Source organism: Coenobita brevimanus, chromosome 113, assembly GCF_032717465.1.
Source record: "Coenobita brevimanus isolate Jiangsu-jjx chromosome 113, ASM3271746v2, whole genome shotgun sequence".
Lineage (NCBI taxonomy): Eukaryota > Metazoa > Arthropoda > Malacostraca > Decapoda > Coenobitidae > Coenobita > Coenobita brevimanus.
The window spans coordinates 4312671-4325019 of NC_137066.1; the positions used below are offsets into that span (position 1 = coordinate 4312671).

General features: G+C 42.2%; 1 non-coding gene across 1 annotated transcript; it reads right to left on the minus strand.

Annotated features, from left to right (window-relative positions):
- Positions 1-11756: 11756 nt before the first annotated feature.
- LOC145418343 (5S ribosomal RNA) lies at positions 11757-11875 on the minus strand. Its single transcript, XR_013900681.1, has one exon. It is a non-coding gene; the product is annotated as a 5S ribosomal RNA (ribosomal RNA).
- Between the last annotated feature and the right edge of the window lie 474 nt (positions 11876-12349).

Genomic DNA, 12349 nt, shown 5'->3' on the forward strand with positions numbered 1-12349 from the left:
AAGATCGTATCGATTATGGGTCCTCACTATCCAGACCCAATTATCTACCAGTACTGACTGCTGTGGCTTCTGTCCGTCGTTTGTAAGGAAAATCTATCCATGTATCCATCTGTCTCTCTGTATATCACTTCATGCAGTTCATTAATTTACTGGCCTGTTTATTTGCCTTGCATTCTTGTCAATCAAACTGTTATTCTTTATCTTTTATTATTCTTCGGACTAACTATCCATTCACCTGTCTGTTTGTCTGTGTCCATACGTTTGCTGAATATCGTTTATCCGCCATTCTAGGTGTGTGTGTGTGTGTGTGTGTGTGTGTGTGTGTGTGTGTGTGTGTGTGTGTGTGTGTGTGTTATCGATTTGTTCTTATTCTTTCTATTGGTCTATCTGTTTGACTATGCATCTAACCATACACCTTTAACACATCTGCCAGTCTGTCTATTTGTCATTCTGTCTTTCTATCAAACTGTTGTACAAGGCGGCCACAACTACTTTCCACCCACCAGCAAAGCCTTGATCAACTGATACGAATGATAACATTTTCCATGATCACAACTACACTACTATTTAATTCTAGCTAACAGCGAACGATTTTATTCAGCAGAACGATCAGAACAGCCTGAGAGAGGTAATACCACCATTAACCTTTTCACAATCAGGGTAAGTCTAGCTCTGTATTGCAACTAACACTAGACGATTTTATTGATCAAAAAGCAAGTATAAGAGGCTGAGAGTGTCAATAAATGAAGTCAGTGAAGCAGTAACACAGTAATGAAATATACTGTAAACACTCTCAGGCTCGTAGGATTCACTCAGTTCAGTCACACCGGCTGCCGTTACCTGCAATAATGTAATCGAGTTGTCCTCACCGTGACAGGGTTAATGCTGCAAGGGAGAAAAACATCTGTGGCTCCTATAGCTCACTCTCACCTGAATATAATCCTCTGGTGTCAGCTGGAATAGAATACTAGAGTTGTTCCCACGAAGAGAGAGTTAATGACTAATATTTACACGCTCAAGCTTCTACGGCTTACTCTCAGCTGAATAAAATCGTCTGGCGTTACCTGCAATAAAATCAATGAGTTCTTCCAACCATGAGAGGGTTAACTTATAAATAAAGCCAATATTATTCAGGAATGGGATCGATATCTGGTTCTCAGTCAGGGTTCCGGTTCCTGTGCCCTTCAGTACGATGACGTGGTTTTAATTTTAGTCTTGCTATTACCAGAGGATTTTATTCCAGGATTTCATTGGAGTGGAGTAGTGAAGGAGTTGATTAAGGCCGTATCTAACTCCTCCAGCTGGAAATGTCTCTCCTCAGCTGAATAAAGTCATCTGGGAGTAGCAAGAATACAATGAAAAAGAAAGTAATCGGTGTGAAGGGGTTATTCCTGTTAGAAAGAGAGAGAGAGAGAGAGAGAGAGAGAGAGAGAGAGAGAGAGAGAGAGAGAGAGACTATGCATAAGACATGAGTCGACAGAAAACATTAAAAAAGAGTGCCAAAGTGATGACCTGTGGTTGGAATTATAAAAAAGAAATCACCCAAACTCCCGGGTTCGATCCCGGGCCTGATTAACCGGTCCCAGTTATCTACCTGTGGTGGCTGTAGTGATTTCTACCTGTCTGCCTGCCTAGCTGACTATTTCTCTCTTACTTCATCAGCCTATTATACTATACCATCATTAGCATCATCATCATCATTTTCGGATTTCCTTCCACTGTATGACACAGATCTCTGCCAACTATCTCTGCAATGACGTTTTTGTTGTTAGGATATATCAGTGTGGTTGTGTTCCTGGGTGAATGTGGTAGTCATCTGTGGAAGAAGGAGGTGAGGAAGTCTGAAAACGAGGTAACTGTGTTATTGGAAAGTAGATGTGAGTGTGCTTTGCATTAGCGTGAGTTCCTGAAAAGTTTGTGTAAAAGGTGAGTGTAGTTCTAGTGCACTGTTGACGCATGTGTGTGTGTGTGTGTGTGTGTGTGTGTGTTATCGATTTGTTCTTATTCCTTCTCTTGGTCTATCTGTTTGACTATTCATCTGTCCATACACCTTTTACACATCTGCCAGTCTGTCTATTTGTCATTCTGTCTTTCTATCAAACTGTTGTACAAGGCGGCCACAACTACTTTCCACCCACCAGCAAAGCCTTGATCAACTGATACGAATAATAACATTTTCCATGATCACAACTACACTACTATTTTATTCTAGCTAACAGCGAACGATTTTATTCAGCAGAACGATCAGAACAGCCTGAGAGAGGTAATACTACCATTAACCTTTTCACAATCAGGGTAAGTCTAGCTTTGTATTGCAACTAACACCAGACGATTTTATTGATCAAAGAGCAAGTATAAGAGGCTGAGAGTGTCAATAAATGAAGTCAGTGAAGCAGTAACACAGTAATGAAATATACTGTAAACACTCTCAGGCTCGTAGGATTCACTCAGTTCAGTCACACCGGCAGCCGTTACCTGCAATAATGTAATAGAGTTGTCCCCACCGTGACAGGGTTTATGCTGCCAGGGAGAAAAAAAACATCTGTGGATCCTATAGCTCACTCTCACCTGAATATAATCCTCTGGTGTCAGCTGGAATAGAATACTTAAGTTGTCAGCACTCTGAAAGGGTTAATGACTATAGTAGGACTCGTGCGCGCTCGCGGCCGTGGCGCGGCTCGCACCTGTGTACAGTGATGCCACGTTTTCTATACCGTTATCTCTCTCTCTCTCTCTCTCTCTCTCTCCTGGCGGGAAATGTGAGCCACCCTGAGTACTTTTGATTCTTTTATAAGTTATTTATAATTGTGCTTTCATTTGTTAATTTGGTTTTGTCATATTTAGTAGTAGATGGAGTGTCAAAGTTACTGTCTGCTGAGAGGTTTGTTACGTTACTGATTCATACACCCCGACGTAGTGGTCCAGGGGGGAGGGGAAGTGTGAAGGGGGATTTGACCTGAGACACCCAGGAGGGATTAAGAAGGGAGGTGAGGGGAAGGGGGGGCTGGATTCACCTACCACGTGGTCAGTATTAAAAGAGAGAGAGAGAGAGAGAGAGAGAGAGAGAGAGAGAGAGAGAGAGAGAGAGAGAGAGAGAGAAATTACGTGTATAGATATATGTGCATCAATAGGAACAATGTATATCAGTGTGTGCAGTATGTACAAAGGAACAAATGAATACAAAGGCAGTGACAGACCTCTCTCTCTCTCTCTCCCTCTCCCTCTCTCTCTCTCTCTCTCTCTCTCTCTCTCTCTCTCCTGGCGGGAAATGTGAGCCACCCTGAGTACTTTTGATTCTTTTATAAGTTATTTATAATTGTGCTTTCATTTGTTAATTTGGTTTTGTTATATTAAGTGATGCCGACAATGCATTCAATGCATGCCTCTCTCTCTCTCTCTCCCTCTCCCTCTCCCTCTCTCTCTCTCTCTCTCTCTCTCTCTTGGGACATTGAATCTCCTCATTCTCCCTTGGGACATTTATTTTAGGCCAGATGGATGTGTAAGTATTGCCACTCACAAGAATTATATGAAAAATTTCTTTTACTTTGGATATTGGCATATTTCTTCTTTTTTCAGGCTCATTATCTTATATCCATAACTGTGATATTATTACCCACCCTAAAACTACGCTAAAAACCAATAAAAGTGACTACAATATCTTTTAGCAACACTGTACAATATGTGTGCCATGTTTCTGTGTTACTGTATAAATATTTTATGCATAATAAGATTACTGTTGATTCATCCATCAAAATACACAAGTGTAAGTTTTATTCATCTGAATTTATCGAATTTGTGATGCCTTGTACATAAATAGCTTCCGTTTCACATCGCAAGTTGGGGAAACGTGGCACCATTGCCCACAGGTGCTGGCCACACCCCCGCCGCAAACAGGCGGGAATCCGACTATAATATTTACACGCTCAGGCTCCTACGGTTTACTCTCAGCTGAATAAAATCGTCTGGCGTTACCTGCAAGAATACCATTGGGTTTCTCCAACCATGAGAGGGTTAACTTATAAATAAAGCCAATATTATTCAGGAATGGGATCGATATCTGGTTCTCAGTCAGGGTTCCGGTTCCTGTGCCCTTCAGTACGATGACGTGGTTTTAATTTTAGTCTTGCTGTTACCAGAGGATTTTATTCCAGGATTTCATTGGAGTGGAGTAGTGAAGGAGTTGATTATGGCCGTATCTAACTCCTCCAGCTGGAAATGTCTCTCCTCAGCAGAATAAAGTCATCTGGGAGTAGCAAGAATACAATGAAAAAGTAATCGGTGTGAAGGGGTTATTCCTGTCAGAAAGAGAAAGAGAGAGAGGGGGAGGGACGAGAATCAACAATCGTGGTAAATTTACTAACGAACAAAAAAAAAAAAAATGATAAAACGAACTTGGGATGATATGATAAAAGAAACCCCATCGCTGACCACTGGTTTCGATGCCGGGCCGTCACCATCCAGACCCAGTTCTCTACCAGTGTTGGCTGTTGTGGCTTCTGTCAGTAGTGTTATGTTGGGAAAACCTCTCTCTCTCTCTCTCTCTCTCCCTGTCTCCAAAGCGGCCACAACCGCAATACTTCAACCACAGGCAAAGCTTTTAATAAACTGACTGGGATTATTAGGTTTTTCATGATTACAGCGCCTCTAATCCTTTGCGTCAAGAAACGCAAGGCGATTTTATTCAGCTGAGAATGATCCGTATGAACCTGAAACTGTTGATCCTGCCACCAATATATCTCACATGGTCGGGATACCTCTTGCATTTAATACAACTTAGGACAGACAATGTTATGCAGCTTAGAATGACTCATAATAGCCTGAGAGTATTAACAGGATATCAAGTAACTGATCTGATCACTGGCCAATGCAAAATATTGTTAACTCAAACATTATTAATTCTCAGTCCATTGAATACAATGCTGTGGCGTTATCTGCAGTCCAATCCTATAATTGCCACGGCGATGACAGCGTTAACTTATAAATTTAGCCAATAGTATTCAGGAATGGGGATCGATATCTGGTTGTCAGGAACAGCTCCGGTTCCTGGCCCCTTCAGTACCTCGACATTCTTTTTATTGTTGCAGTTACCAGACGATTTTATTCAAGGATTTCCACCGACTCCAGTAGTGAAGGAGTTGATTAAAACAAGGGTAAACAGATTCGATTTTGAGAACCGCCAAAGGTCAAGGTTACTAGGAAAGGTCATATGTCAAAGACCTTGGGCAAAGTCAGCACAGGCAGTTGTACTCTCAAGTGATCCAAACTTGATGGAAAGGTGAAGGCTGATACAGTAGTGAAGTAATTCGATTTTGGGTACAATCTGTCTAAAGTTAAATTCACAGGGCAATGCCAAATGTTCGGCTCCAAGAACAGTTGTTGGGCGCGGGTGTTGCACTCTGTGAATGCTTCTTGTTGCTGCTGATTAGTTTAGAAAGACTCCATTATGAGCTGGCAGTGTTAAAGGTCGGTGTAAAAGAACCTTGACCCTAAGTATATATGTGTATGATTTAAAAGTGGAGTTTGTAGTCTGTGCCATAATCCCAGACAAAGATATCTGAGAGAGAGAGAGAGAGAGAGAGAGAGAGAGAGAGAGAGAGAGAGAGAGAGAGAGAGAGAGAGAGTTAATACTCTCTGAAAAATAGTAAAACATAACTTGATAATGCAGGTACCAAAACGGCATGAAGCATAAAACAGAAGCTGGCAGACTTGAGATCGTATTGATTATGGGTCCTCACTATCCAGATCCAATTATCTACCAGTACTGACTGCTGTGGCTTCTGTCCGTCGTTTGTAAGGAAAATCTATCCATGTATCCATCTGTCTCTCTGTATATCACTTCATGCAGTACATTAATTTACTGGCCTGTATATTTGCCTTGCATTCTTGTCAATCAAACTGTTATTCTTTATCTTTTATTATTCTTCGGACTAACTATCCATCCACCTGTCAGTTTGACTATGTCCATACGTTTGCTGAATATCGTTTATCCGCCATTCTAGGTGTGTGTGTGTGTGTGTGTGTGTGTGTGTGTGTGTGTGTGTGTGTGTGTGTGTGTGTGTGTGTGTTGTCGATTTGTTCTTATTCTTTCTATTGGTCTATCCGTTTGACTATGCATCTATCCATACACCTGTTACACATCTCTGTCTCTCTGTGTCTCTGCCCATGTATCGGTTTATTTATCTCTCTGCCTGCCAGTCTGTCTATTTGTCCTTCTGTGCTTCTATCAGAATGTTGTACAGGGCGGCCACAACTTCCTTCCACCCACCAGCAAAGCCTTAATCAACTGATACGAATAATAACATTTTCCATGATTACAACTACTCTACTATTTTATTCTAGCTAACAGCGAACGATTTTATTCAGCAGAACGATCAGAACAGCCAGAGAGAGGTAATAACACCATAAACCTTTTCACAATCAGGGTAAGTCTAGCTTTGTATTGCAACTAACACCAGACGATTTTATTGATCAAAGAGCAAGTATAAGAGGCTGAGAGTGTCAATAAATGAAGTCAGTGAAGCAGTAACACAGTAATGAAATATACTGTAATCACTCTCAGGCTCGTAGGATTCACTCAGTTCAGTCAAACCGGCTGCCGTTACCTGCAATAATGTAATAGAGTTGTCCCCACCGTGACAGGGTTAATGCTGCCAGGGAGAAAAAAAACCTCTGTGGCTCCTATAGCTCACTCTCACCTGAATATAATCCTCTGGTGTCAGCTGGAATAGAATACTAGAGTTGTTCACACGATGAGAGAGTTAGTAACTAATATTTACACGCTCAAGCTCCTACGGCTTACTCTCAGCTGAATAAAATCGTCTGGCGTTACCTGCAATAAAATCATTATTCCAACCATGAAAGGGTTAACTTATAAATAAAGCCAATATTATTCAGGAATGGGATCGATATCTGGTTCTCAGTCAGGGTTCCGGTTCCTGTGCCCTTCAGTACGATGACGTGGTTTTAATTTTAGTCTTGCTATTACCAGAGGATTTTATTCCAGGATTTCATTGGAGTGGAGTAGTGAAGGAGTTGATTAAGGCCGTATCTAACTCCTCCAGCTGGAAATGTCTCTCCTCAGCTGAATAACGTCATCTGGGAGTAGCAAGACTACAATGAAAAAGAAAGTAATCGGTATGAAGGGGTTATTCCTGTCAGAGAGAGAGAGAGAGAGAGAGAGAGAGAGAGAGAGAGAGAGATACATGGATAACTAGTGAACTTAAACAAAGAACAAAACATGGCCCAAATATAGAGCTATAACAATACATGTATTTAAAAAAAAAAAAAAAAAAAAAGAGAAACCTCTACCCGTAGTTGATTCGATCCCTGTCCTGGGTAACCAGACCCAGTTATCTACCAGTGTTGGTTGTAGTGGTTTCTGTTCATCAGTCGTATTATCTGTCTACTTGAATATTTATCTTTCTGTCCAACCAACGCATGATTCGTCCATCTATGTTTCTGTTTCTTTATCCTTCCAGTTTATATCTTTTGATTTATGTATGCCGTAGCTCTGTATGACTTTTATTATGTACCTTTCCATTAAGCGACTGTTGACCTATAACTCCGTCCTCAGAGAGAGAGAGAGAGAGAGAGAGAGAGAGAGAGAGAGACTATGCATAAGGCATGCGTCAACGGGAAAAAAAAAAAAAAAAAAAAAGATGCCAAAGTGACGAACTGTGGTTTCAAATATAAAAAAGAAACCCCTAAATTTCCAGGCTACGATCCCGGGCCTAACTAACCCGTCCCAGTTATTTTTTTTTTTTTTTTTTTTTTATGTGGGGAAGAAGGAACCAAAGGCAATGAGCCCGCAAAACTGTTCCTTCCAAGAGAAAAACAAAATACAAGAGAGAGCCAAATTCAAGATCCATTCATTTCGAGATGCCTGGACACACTGCATTTGAAAAACTGGAGATCATAGGCAGCAGGAAATAGAGACAGAAGAAGACAGATCCAGACTTGACCTGTTGCATAAATGAAGGACTGGGAGTAACGGTTAACTCTTGCATTAGAGAGTTGGACAGAAAAGGGGTGAGAGTTTGCTGCTAGACGGGTGCTACGCGCCCGTCGTAGAAGTGGAGGAATGCATGCAGACAGTTCAGAGGAACAGTGACCATTGAAGTAGCGATAGAAAAGAGGTAAAGATGCAACACTGCGGCGAAAAGACAGAGGTTGAAGGAAGTCAGTAAGAGGGGGAGAGTTAATGAGACGAAAAGCCTTTGACTCCACCCTATTGAGAAGAGCTGTATGTGGGGAGCCTCACCACACATGAGAGTTGTACTCCACACAGGGGCGGATAAAATCCCTGTATAGAGTCAACAATTGTGCAGGGGCAAAGAAGGAACGGAGTCGGCTTAGCACACCCAATCTTTTGGAAGCAGATTTTAAAAGAGATGTAATATGATCTTTCCAAGACAAGTCCCAAGCAAATGAAACCCCAAGCATGTTCAAGGATGATGCAGGATTAAGTTGAGTATTAATAAACATAAGTGGGTATACCTGTGGAAGATTTTGTTGGGTTGATAGGTGCAAAAACTGAGTGTTTGATGCATTAAAAACAACCAGATTATTTTTACCCCAGTCAGAGATATGAGCCAAGTCAGACATTAGGTTTGCCATAGCCTCATCCCTTGCCTGTTGAAGTAACTGCTGAGATGGACGTTGTGGGAATCGAATGGAAAGGTGAAAGGTGGAGTCATCAGCGTATGAGTGGATAGGGTTAGATGTACAGCTTAGAAGTCATTGATGAATAAAAGGAAGAGAGTTGGTGATAGGACAGAGCCCTGAGGAACACCACTGTTAATAGATCTAGGAGAAGAACAATAGCCGTCTACAACAGCTGCTATAGAACGACCAGAAAGGAAGCTAGAGATGAAGGCACAGATAGAAGGATAGAAACCGTACGAGGGCAGTTTGGAAATTAAAGATTTATGCCAGACTCGATCGAAAGCCTTTGAGATGTCAAGTGCAATGGCAAAGCTTTCGCCAAAGTCCCGAAAGGAGGATGACCAGGAGTCTGAAAGGTAGGTGAGAAGATCGCCTGTGGAGCGTCCCTGACGGAACCCATACTGACGATCAGAAAGAAGGTTGTGATAGGAAAGATGCTTTAAAATTTTTCTATTAAGAATAGACTCAAAAACTTTTGAGATACAGGATGTTAAAGCAACTGGACGATAGTGAGAGGGTTGGGAATGGTCACCCTTCTTTGGGACCGGCTGAATGAGAGCAAACTTCCAGCAAGAAGGAAAGGTACAAGTTGACAGACAAAGGCGAAAGAGTTTGCCGAGGCAGGGTGTAAGCACAGAAGCACAGATCTTGAGAACAACAGGAGGGACTCCATCAGGCCCATATGCCTTATTAGTACTGAGGCCAGCAATGGCAGAAAATACATCAGCTGAAGAAACTTTAATGTTAGCCATGAGGAAGTCAGAGGGGGGAAGTGATGGAGGAATAGCACCGGAATCGTCTAAGTTGGAATTGGAGGAGAGAGTCTGAGCGAAGAGATCTGCTTTATCAGTAGAAGAAATAGCTACAGAGCCATCAGAGTAGAAAAGAGGAGGGAAGGATGATGAGGTAAAGTTGTTAGAAAGGTTTTTTACAAGGTGCCAGAAGGAGCGAGAAGAGTTCGAGTTAGAGAGTTGAGAGCATTTTGTACGGATGAAATCATTTTTAGCAGAGCGAAGAACAGACTTAGCACGATTCCGAGCAGAAATGTATAAAAGATTTGATTCAGGGGTGGGTTGGCTCCGGTACCTTTTGTAGGCCCTTTCCTTGTTGCGGACAGCATTAGAACAAGTGTGTTGGCTGTAATGGTTTCTACCTGTCTGCCTGCCTAGCTCTCTGTTTTTCTGGTACTTATCAGCCTATTATAATACACCATCATCATCATTTTCGGGTTTTTCTCCACTGTAAGACATATCTCTGCTAACTTTCTCCACTCTGACGTATTTGTTGTTACGATATGTTAGTGTGGTTGTGTTCCTGGGTGGCTGTGGTACTTATCTGTGGGAGAAGAAGAGGAAGTCTGGGAATTAGGTAACTGTGGTATTGGAACGTAGATGTGAGTGTGCGTTGGATTAGCGTGAGTTCCTGAAAAGTCCGTGTGCAGGTGCGTGTAAAGGGAGTGGATTTTTAACGAATGTGTGTGTGTGTGTGTGTGTGTGTGTGTGTGTGTGTGTGTGTGTGTGTGTGTGTGTGTGTGTGTGTGTGTGTGTGTGTGTGTGTGTATGTGTGTGTGTATGTGTGTGTGTGTGTGTGTGTGTGTATGTGTGTGTGTGTGTGTGTGTGTGTGTGTGTGTGTGTGTGTGTGTGTGTGTGTGTGTGTGAGTGTGTGTTTGCTGCACATAGAAGAGTCCGTGTGAGGATTTTTTTTTTATTCCGTCGAAGCATTTTGATCATTAAAGATAAGTACGTGAACGGAGAAGACAATGTAGGAAATTCTATCCGTAACAGGTTGACTTACATAGTTTACAGCAGCTGTTCTCAGCCTTTTTCGGGTCGCGCCCCCTTAGCTTTGCCCCCCCCCCCTATTTACTGCAGTCATCTTTAGATTCAAGTGGACGTTAACCCATTTTAATACAGGCTGAATTAGTTCTTCTCATGCAGTCCAACGTCTTCCTTTTCGGGAGACTGGGTTGGGGGGGGGAGGTGAGGGACTTTTATAAAACCAGGCAATGGCACCGCCAGGTATGGTGCCACCGCATGAAGGTATCCTCTTCTGCACCTACCTAGTTCACAAAGGACAAACGAGAATCCTGCTTTGTATTAATTAAACCAAAACGAATACATAACAACAATAAAATAGTACAAAACACATTTATTTTTTTGATATCGATGGTTTGTTGCTGATTGGCCACAGAGGACAATGCACATCAGTAGAGTATTCAGATTTATTTTACATTTCATCCTGAGGGGAAGCAACGCGGAATTTTATATCCCACAGATATACTTGATCGTGAACACCACTGGATCATGACACTGACACGAGAGGAATCATAAACACCACCAAGTGGACAGAAACATCACCAGGTGTTTATAAATACCACCACATGGTCATAAATCCCACCTCATGGTTGTAGACACCACCACATGTTTTCAAACACCACCACATGGTCATTAACCCCACCTCATGGCTATAAACACCACCTCAAGTCACAAGCACAACTATGGTCATAAACACTAGCTCATAACAATTAGTACCACTACGTGGTCGTATTCATCACATTGTCAAAGACATCACCTTCTAATCATGGTCATCAGCACTACCAAATGGTCATAAAGCATCACCACTTGATTATTAACACTGTCACACTGTGCAAAACACTGATTCTGTCATAAACATCAATGCAACACATGCATGTTCATTACCATAACTTCAACAATATGGTCGTAAAATTACACCTCACAGTCTCAAACATTAAACCAGCAAATATAAGCTCGTCATCTCATTAATACTTCTCAATTTTCCTTCTTGTTACGAAAGACAGACCGATTTGAATTCCATCAGTTTCCTGACGTACCGACAGTTATTATTGTTTGGTTCACTTAATTAGGTATCAGTCACAAACAAATATGCGAGTGCGAGACACTGGAAGCTGTCACCTTTGCACATGGCGAGCGGCTTGCATTTGAAATTTTTTCATTCATTCATTGCCAGACGCCATGTATCCCAAACGGGGTGGCCAAGGGCTTAGAGTTAATTGTTTTACAGGGAGGGGCACTAATCCTCCACCAACCCCACTTGACACGTCGGGAGAACGAGCCAACAGCATCTGGTGTTCCCAGGCGGTCACCCATCCAAGTACTAACCAGACCCAACGTTGCTTAACTTTGCTGATCGCACGGGAAGCGGTGTACTCAACGTGGTATGACCGTTGCATGCGGGGATTCGAACCAGCGCTTTCAACTGCGTGAGTACAGCAGCTTACCAAGTGAGCCATTTAGACATTAACTGGCAAAGCAGATGTGCAGACTTCGAACAAAGCACATTATAATGTTCCAATTTTATTAAACGGCGTGCGATACATCCGATAGTATGATATCCCTGGTATCGGTATCATTACCTCGATAAAACCAGAGTAGAAAAAAAAAATGCATGAGCGACGAGGCGACTAAGTAAGAAAGAAATCAACTCCAGGTGTGTGTACGTACAAAGAAACATGAGGTTTAAAGGATGGAGAACAGACAACGTGAACAATGATTTTATACCAACGGTTCACCGTGACGCGCGCACACACACACACACACACACACGGACGCGCACCAGCGCACACAGAGGAACACACTCACATATACACATGATCCCAAACACACACACACACACACACACACACACACACACACACACACACAC